This window comes from Brienomyrus brachyistius, chromosome 8 (assembly GCF_023856365.1).
Source record: "Brienomyrus brachyistius isolate T26 chromosome 8, BBRACH_0.4, whole genome shotgun sequence".
NCBI classification, from domain to species: Eukaryota; Metazoa; Chordata; class Actinopteri; order Osteoglossiformes; family Mormyridae; genus Brienomyrus; species Brienomyrus brachyistius.
This window is the reverse complement of record NC_064540.1, coordinates 29347681-29357486: the sequence shown is the minus strand read 5'-3', so window position 1 is coordinate 29357486 and position 9806 is coordinate 29347681.

Sequence of the window (9806 nt, the reverse complement as noted above, 5' to 3'; positions counted from 1 at the left end):
GGATTTGCAAGTTTAATGAGGAATTCTGTGTTATCCTAGCCACGGACTCAAATAGGAATTTAGGATTGGTTTTGTTCATATCTATTAATCTGGAGAAATACACAGACCGAGCAGTTACTAGTGCTTGTCTGTATTTAGAGAGGCTCTCTTTCCAGGCAGATTTGAAAACTTCCAGTTTAGTTGAGCACCATTTTCGCTCTAGCTTGCGTGATGCCTGTTTGAGTTCACGTGTATTATCAGAGTACCAGGGGGCAGGTTTGTTATTGCTATGCTTTATCCTCTTAAGTGGAGCCACAAGATCTAGAGTGCTGCGAAGGGATTTTTTCATGTTTGAAGTTGCCTGTTCAAGTTCATTTACACACGATGCTTCAGATGTAAGGCTGAAGGACTGTGGAAGTTGTTTCATAAATGTTGTTGTAGTTAGTGCCTTAATAGAACGTCTGATTCTATACTTTGGAGTGGTGGTCAACAGGAGGCTATACTGGATTTCAAATGTTAACAAGTAATGATCTGAGAGCAGAGGACTCTGTGGCATAATAGACACATGTTCTACCAGGATGCCATGACTAATGATCAAATCAAGGGTATGGTTACAGACATGAGTAGGCCCGACTACATTCTGACATACACCTACAGAGTCAAGAATAGCTGCAAACGCTATTTTTAAAGGATCATTATCCTTCTTCATATGAATGTTAAAATTACCCACAATAATGGCTTTGTCAGTACTGACCACCAGGTTTGTTAAAAAATCAGCAAATTCCTTAAGAAAATCACTGTATGGCCCAGGCGGTCTATACACAATAACCATGGTGATTTGGGGTGACGAACTAGAAAGAGATGAGCCAGCAAGGCTAAGAACAAGAGTTTGTTCTGAAGTTGGACTGAAAAATTGCAGCAACACCACCACCTTTGCGATTTGGTCGAGGGTTATGCTTATAACTGTATTCCGCTGGAGTAGATTCATTTAGTGCCATGAATTCATCCTGTTTTAGCCAGGTCTCAGTAAGGCACAGGGCACCAAAACTAAAATCAGTAGTAAAATCAGTGAACCCTTGTAGGGGACTTGATTACGTGAAATGAAATGGGTACAGGAACACAAATAGGCAACAATGACAGAACTAAGTAGTACAGGACTGGGGAGCACTTAAATACATAGACAATGAAAAGATAACAAGCAACAGCTGGAGGAAATTAACAACAGGGCAATAATGAGAGGTAGGGCTAACAGGAGTCAGGCCTAGTTGGTTAAGCCATGCTCAGGGGAAAAGACAGGAGGATTAGCTTGACAGGATGGGCAGGGCATGACAGTACCCACCCCCACCCCCCCCCCCCCCCCCCCAAAACACAAGGGACAGGTCATGGAGGGGACCCTGCAAAATGGCACACACACACAAGCAGCAACAAGAGTGGATAATATAGGGCAGGATGACACCGAATCCAACAACGGACAGACTGAACAACAGAACATGAGACCTATGGAAACAAAACAAGACCAGAGAAAGGGACAGGACCAAACAAGATGAACAGTATGGGATCACAGTACAGGCGGGGATGAATCTGGATGAAACCCAGATGGCCAGCGTGATAAGACACCAGTCAAGACCTGAGACTCGCCGAGGGGCACAAGGCAGACTAGAGAAGAACCAAGGGTATGAGGTCAAATTCTATATACACCAGGGCAGAGTGGACAAGCAGCAAGATAGAACATGAGACAAAGGGGGATCTAAACTGAATGCCGACATTACCAGAGAGTTGGGAACTAAAAGGACAGAGGGTGACCTAGGAATAGGCTAGACAGGACAACATAAAACAGGATAGACAAGTAGAGGGGCCACAAGTACAGGAGTGGGACTAGGTGAGTGAACCATTGGGGAAGTGGAGGAGAGAGTCAAGGGGACAACAAGTCAGGGAAAAGGGGAAACTGGGTGGAATATCTGGGCAGCAGATGAGGCAGAACAGGTGGATCTGATGAAAGTCTTGTGAGCTCTCTGGACCCTGGATTGCGGCGCTCTGGACTTGGATGGCTGGCCGGCCATCCCATGTCCATTTGCTGGCGAGGTGAACATTTCCCAGAATGCTAGATTTGAGGACCTCGCAGAGATGGAGAGGGGTTGGAGGGCTTCAGGTGCAGACTGAGCCACAGACTGAGAGTACTGAGGCACAGGGTAGTCCAGAGAGTCAGCAGGCACCAAGGAAACTACAGGACAGGAGGTTGGAGTGGAGATTTTTGAGCTTGAATATGAAGATGGAGAGGAACCTATGGATCCAAAACACAAACACGAGCACAAACATGAGAACAGGGACCTTTATTGGTCGCGTGTCTCTGGGAGATCGAGACTCAGCCTCCCGTGGGTACCGGTGACCCTCCTGGGACTTGAAATTGGGGTGGCCGAAGACCTGAATGGTGAATGGTGGGAGTATATGAAAGGGGGCCCAGGGTAAGACCCAGAGGGTCCTGTTCTAGATCCTCCAGTGGGGTGTTCTCCAGGTCCACCTTTTCATGGCCAGTGACAGTCTGAAAGTCAGATATTGGACTGGCAGTGGCCTGGAGGTCAGGATCAGAGCTGGCAACGGCCATCAAAAGATACAGTGGGAGCCAGAGGGACTTCAGGTAACAAGGCAGATGCCTGAATAACCACAGGAGATGACGAGGTAGGAGCCCACAGTACCTCAGGTAATAACATGGCCTGCAGTGTGATGTCATGGGACTAGGCAGGCGAGGCAGAGGCTGAGGGAGCAGCCGCAAGAGAGGCAGAAGCCACTGAAAGGGCAGCTGCAGGTGTGCAAAAGTCATCCAGGCAACGGTTGCAGGTGAGGAAGAAACTGCTGAGGGGGCAGCTGCAAGCAAAGTGGAAGCCGTCCAAGTGATGGCAACAGGCAAGGCGAGGAGCCATCCAGGCGACAGCTATGGGCAACTGCGGGGCAGGAGCAGACCTGACTGCTGATGACTGTATAGCAGGAATCGACACAATGACTTGCGGCTGTGTTCAAGGAGAAGCTGCCTGTGAGTAGAGCAGAGCTGGGACAACGGGAAACAAAACAGGACCAGGTCAAGAATATTGATCCCAGGTCAAGTCAAGTCAAGTCAAGATGTTTATTTATAAAGCACTTTAAAAACAATAACAACAGCTGACCAAAGTGCTGGATAAGCAAGGAAATATGACCTGATAGTCAAACAGAACATACAAAAAAATTTATTAAAATTAATTAAATAAATAACCCAACCATGTACAGATTTGAAAACAAATAAAATAATTTTCAAATGAATCCTATAATGGACAGGGAGCCAATGAAAGGCTGCGAGCACAGGTGTAATATGCTCACACCTTCGTGTTCTGGTTAGAAGGAGGGCTGCAGCATTCTGAACTAGCTGAAGACGGGATAAGGAGGAGCAACTAATGCCCGCATACAGGGCATTGCAGTAGTTTAAGCGGGATGAAACAAAGTCATGTATAACCCTCTCAAAATTTTTAAATGATAGGAAGGGTTTAACCTTAGATAAAAGCCTTAATTGGAAAAAGCTACACTTTACAACTGTGTTAATTTGTTTCTCCATTTTAAAGTTAGAGTCCAAAATTACGGCAAGAATTTTGACTGTGTCTTTCACATATGGTTCTAGGGGGCCTAGGTCTACATGTGCATGACAGGCAGAACTGGGCCAAAAGACTAGAACCTCGGTTTTGTGTGCATTAAAGTTTAAAAAATGTAAAGCCATCCAGGCATTAATGTCCACTAGACAGTCAAATAAACGTGTAAAAGAGTGGGAGTCATTATCTTTTAATGGCATGTAAATTTGCATATCATCTGCGTAGCAATGGAGAGAGATATTATATTTTCTAAGAATGGATACCAATGGGAGTACGTAAAGGGAAAAAAGGCAAAATTAACCTTTTGGGTCTGAAGCAGCCCTTTCTGGGCCTGAACCTGGAACATGAGTGAAGCTGCATCGATGGAGTCAGACTCCAGAGGGTCGAAATAAGCTGCCATCCCTTTAAAACCTGTCTGTAAAAACTTGGGTGGTGCAGCAGAGACCTCACAGGGTTTGGGTACAGCAGTATCCATTTCTGAATGCAGCTGTGGCCTCCTTTAGGTATATCACAGCAGGATCTGGAGGCTCGGCGGCAGTCTCACCATTGTCTTGTTCAGGCTGTGTGGGATCTTGCGAGGGAGACTTGGTGACAGGTTAATGTACGGCTAATGTTAGAAGCATGTGCATCGAACAAAAGATCAGAGTCTAGAATAACACCATGGTTTTTAACAACAGTACTTGGTGTAATAGGTAGTCCATCCAGATTGACTGTGATGTCCGATAGTTTACTTCTGGTGGCTTTAGTGCCAGTAAGAAGAACCTCAGTCTGGTCTAGGTTCAACTGGAGGAAGTTGTCTGACATCCACGTTTTGATATGCATTAAACATTCTTCCATTCTCTGAAGTTGTTGTCTATCTTCTAGTTTGGCCAATATATATAATTGTGTATCATCTGCAAAGCAATGAAAGCTAATTCCATGCTTACGAATAACTAAGCCTAAGGGTAACATGTATAGTGAAAATAGTAAGGGATCTAGAACTGAACCTTGTGGAACTCCGTATCTGACCTTGACATGTTCTGAGGAATGACTATTTAGATTCACATACTGATAGCGGTCTGACAGGTAAGATTTAAACTAAGAGAGTACCACTCCCCTTATGCCTTCAGCATGTTAGAATGGCATGGTCTATAGTATCAAAGCAGCACTAAGGTCAAGCAGCACAGCCTTAGTCAGCAGACAGGAGAAGGTCATTTACTACCTTCAGTAGAGCAGTCTCTATGCTATGATTAGCTCTAAACCCAGACTGAAATATCTCATAAATCTGGTTCTCCTGCAGAAATGATGTTAGTTGACTAGCTACAACTCACTCTATTATTTTAGAGATAAATGGTAGATTAGAGATTGGTCTATAGTTTTTCATTTCCAAGGGATCCAAGTTTTGTTTCTTCAATAAAGGTTTAACTACTGCTAGTTTAAGAGATTTTGGTAGATGGCCGATGCTGATTGAGGAGTTAACTATTGCTAGTAGCGGTTCAATCAATGGCGGAAGCATCGCTTTAAATAATTTTGTTACAAAGACCTCGGGTACCCACTGTGCCAAATATGGAGTACCACAAGGATGAGTGCTTGGTCCTATATTGTTTTCTTTCTACACGCTGCCATTAGGAAACACATTGAGAAAACATGATGAGAAAACTATCGCTACTATGCTGATGGCGCCCAAATATACATTTTGGTTATGCCTAACAATGCCACATATATTTTCACTTTAGTTAATTGCTTTAACAAAGTCAAGACCTGGGGCCTCATGTATAAAAACATGCATAGAATTCACACTAAAACATGGCGTACAGAGAAAACTAGGAATGTGGGTAAGCAAGAAAAAATCCAGATGCACAAAACTATGTGTAAGCACAGATCGACGCACATTCCCTTTATAAATCCCAATGAGCATGAAATTTTGCGCATGTGAACGAGCTCACAGCCACCCCCTTGACCTGCCCATAATAATGTATATTTGCATATGTAAATCTGTATAAATACCTGCTTTGTTCTATGTTTTTCTTAAACAACAATGGATTAACCACATGGGAAAAAGAACTATTTCAGTGAATGCGAAGTGGAGGTCATGTTAACAAAAATCGAGAAAAGAAAAGTAATATTATTTGGTGATTTAAATAGTGGCATCAGCAATAAACAAAAGTAGACGGAATGGCACAGTGTGGCGGAGTCGCAGTGTGTGCAGAAATTCGCACGGTAGTTTTAAATCAACATGAAAAAAACAGTGGCAGCTCACTGTAAGAGTCTTAACAGCACAGGCGGAGGAAGCGGAATTTCCTTTCAGCAAGGAGTTGCTGCAATGATTGGGGGGGGGGGACTCCAAAGTCAGCATGGGTGAGTTTTTCTCGTACCATACTTGTTTGAATTACTTGCATGTTTATGAATAACAAGTAGGGCGCAGATGCGGTGTTACTTTTGTTTATTCTGTTTGTTTATTCTTACAGACAATAGTACAAGAGGTGTCCCCAGTGCTGAGGACGACACAGGCGGTGATGGTGCTGCTGTGCCGAGAACATCTTTGGGTGCTGGCTGCAAACATTCTCGTGCCTCAGTCACCGGGGGGGTGACCATCCGGCTGTGTGCTGACTGAAGTTATGCTGCAGTCACAAAATGCAATAGTCAATGCTGTTGCCAATGAATAAAATGATACGCTGTGTGATAATAACGACACATTAAAAGAATTAGTTAAAAAATAAATGCGGTGTTTGGTTACCTGTTTTACATTCTTGCTATTACATTCAAATGAATTTGTAATGCTGTTCCAGTTGGCGGAAAATTAGGTGGCTCGGGGTCAGGTTCATCTTGCCTAAGTTCTTCAGATACCGGCAAGCCATGATTTTGTGTCAGATTATGCAGCAAGCTACATGCATGTACAATGTGACACACTTTTGGCGGGCTGTATAGTGGCACCCCACCAGTCTTGTCCAGGCAGTGCCAGCAGCCCTTAGGCTGCCCTACAGTGTGCTCTGCCACCGCCCGAGCCCGAGAATGGGGGGCATCATTATATCAGCCACAACTTCAATGGGTACCCACTGTCCCCTAAGGAACTGTCAGATGGTTACATCAAACAAAGCTTACAATATTGGACCAAATTATAAAATGGGAAATATCTTCTTACCAAGTAGTGAGCCATTGTCGTGGTTTTTTCTCCTTCCCTGTGAAATCAGAAGTCAGAGGGCCACCTGTGTAGCATCCAGATTCAGTCTTTATTGCAACAACGAAGTTACAACCAAGGCCAGACACGTAAAGTGTGTCCAATACTGTTTTACACCAATTTTTATACAAGTTCTTATCATTCAACAATATCTCGTCACTTAAGCATCATCGTTCCTTCAACCATTCACAATCATTGTTTTTTCCCTTAATCCACACCCATAGGTGATAAGTTTGTCCATCATTTCTTTTACCGTTTGGTCTCTCGGCTGAACATAATGGTGGCGCGACCATCTCCACCTGGTTTTTTAAAAATGCTCAGCCGTGAACTTCTGTTGAACTCAAGCGAATCCCTTCCTTCAGTAGTAACCTTGGCAGTTTCAGCCTGTTGCACCTTGTTTAACTAGAAGGTTGATAATATATTTGTCCTTTAACATAGTGATAGAATATATGCTAATAAAAGTGAATATTCATAGATTCAGGACTAACATAAAGTAGCTAACAGAAACTCAGACTAACAAAAGGTGCAGATACATACTCGGTTGATTACATTGTGTTGATTACATTATAATGTTTACATTGTAATGATTACATCATGGATATTTTGCATACTTTTTAATAAAATCATAATACTTATATTCTACATTATATAGTGCTAAATAATATTCCATACCATCACGTACCACCCCATTTTCACCCAGTTTGTTTCCAACCCAGTTTTACCACCCCAGTTTGTTTCCAACACTACTGTTTCTGAAAATGAACGAATCATGGGTAGAGCCAGGTCATCTATCCACAACATTAATGCAGGGGCATCAGAAGCTTTTTGAATGTGGGGGTGGCACATTGACTTAAAACTAATATTTAATGTTAAATGTGGGGGGATTCAAACAAATAATTATGAAATTAATGGTGGCGACACCCATGCATTTATGAGACGTATGTTCGAATCGCACATAATTTGTACATTAATAGAGTGAAAGTGCTTCCTATTTACATAAGCAAATTTGTTCTCTGAAGGTGTCTTTATAGCATCGACTATCAGCCTCGGGGGCCGTCCAGACTGTGGAATCACGTCTCCACTCTAGTGGGTGGTGCCCTGATCTCCTCTGCCCGTAGGCCAGGTGGCTCTGTTAACCACTTTGGTTCCTGGATTTGAGGCACACATACTGTACCTCATTTCCACCAAAACAGTGCTAGTTTTTCCCAATCCAGAATCCAGTAGTTCAACACGTTTCCACCACAAAAACCTGGTCATGAGCCCGAAAAAGGAGACAGGAGGGTCAGGCGGACATGATGGGCAGGACAATACACACACAGAATAGAGAATATGCATGCATGTAAACTAATGAATTTGGGCACATTTTAAGAAGCTTTTCAAAAAGTATATGTTGTTCCCTGTTTCGTGTAAAACTTACTGCACCTTGTGACTTGTATTTTTTACAAGATTGAGTAACACTTTGGACTTAATATTTAACATCATACACAAGATTTAATTTATTTAATGTCTATGTTAAACAAAATTTTGTCTCATGTTTACAACCCCAATGCATTTTCATCAGTGAAATGACTGTCCTATACTGTGCTAAGGAGAGGCTTGTACAGGTGCAGGAATGAACTGGATATCCTGTTCTAAAAATGATTCCTGTATGTGGACAATCGTTGGAAGAGCACACTCCTCATGTTCCAGTCACTGGAAGGACATACAACCTGACAGCAAATGACAAGTTTTATCTGCCATGGGAGTTCACAGTCATCATTGTTGTGACATGGTACATTCCACCAAGCACTAATGATGTGTATGATTATCTCTCTGATGTCGTAAATTCCGAGGCATGTGACATCACGTCTGACCAATCTCCCGTTCGAGCTACACATCTTAGAACAAACATGGCTGCCTCCATGAACACACTGCTGTGTGTTGTTGCTTTATATTTTAGTAGATTTAGTAGTGAGATTCTTTTTTCTGAAAGACAAACAAGAAACACGAACTAGTCAGACCACATTAAAAACCTTTATAATATTTCAGTATATCCATAACAATATTCTTTTTTCAAGAATCAAACAAACTACAAACAAACAAAACAAAGTAAAAAGCCTGATAAAAATCTGATATTACATGCTATAATACTTTTTACGGTCATAATATGGTATTCTCTAAATTAACCAAGTGCAATTACATATATAACTATTAATACATTTAACAAAATAAACATTGTAAAATATTTATAAAATAGAATTACTCTTGACTGTGTACTGTAAGTCGCCATGTTGAAATGAGTCACAGGGGAATCTCGGACAACAAAATTCTGTACAACATCAATGTCGGAATGGAGGTGTGTTTCTGACAGGAAGTGATGTTTTTGATGATGGTTTTATCCGAGTTCAGTCTTTGTCCAGGAGAGATAATCGAACGCAGGATTTCACCAACACAACATTAGACACCCTGCTAACACCAGTCAGCAAATCACAGACTGCTCAGCCCAATGGGATTTTTATCAGAACTGGCGATTTCAACTAAGCAAATTTGAAACCAGTTCTGCCTGTATTCTCCGAACATGTGACTTGTCCTACACGAGGCCAAAACAATTTGGACAATGTTTACAGCAACATTAGGCCAGTCTGACCACTTATCCCCTTTTCTCACACCTGTATACAGACCTTTCATTAGCAAAACAAAGCCAACTGTGAAAACTATCCAGACTTAGATTGAAGAAGCTTCCATTAAACTCCAGGACTGATTTGAGTGCATACACTGGGACCTGTTCGCACTTCAGGACAGAGGAGGACACATCCACTGTCCTGTTTTATACACAGAACTGCATAGATAGTGTCACTATTTGCAAGCATATTTGATACTCAAAAAGTAAACCGTGGATGACGAGAGATGTCAAGGTTTGGTTACCAACCAAAATATGTTGTTTCCATATGTGTAATTGAAATTGCTATTGCAACAAACTACGGGCCATGCCTATCTAAGGGTAAAATGTGCTGTTTGAATGTGAATATGCAATGTAGTGTCTACAACTTACCCAAAGTACCAACGTCTGTTAATGTGCA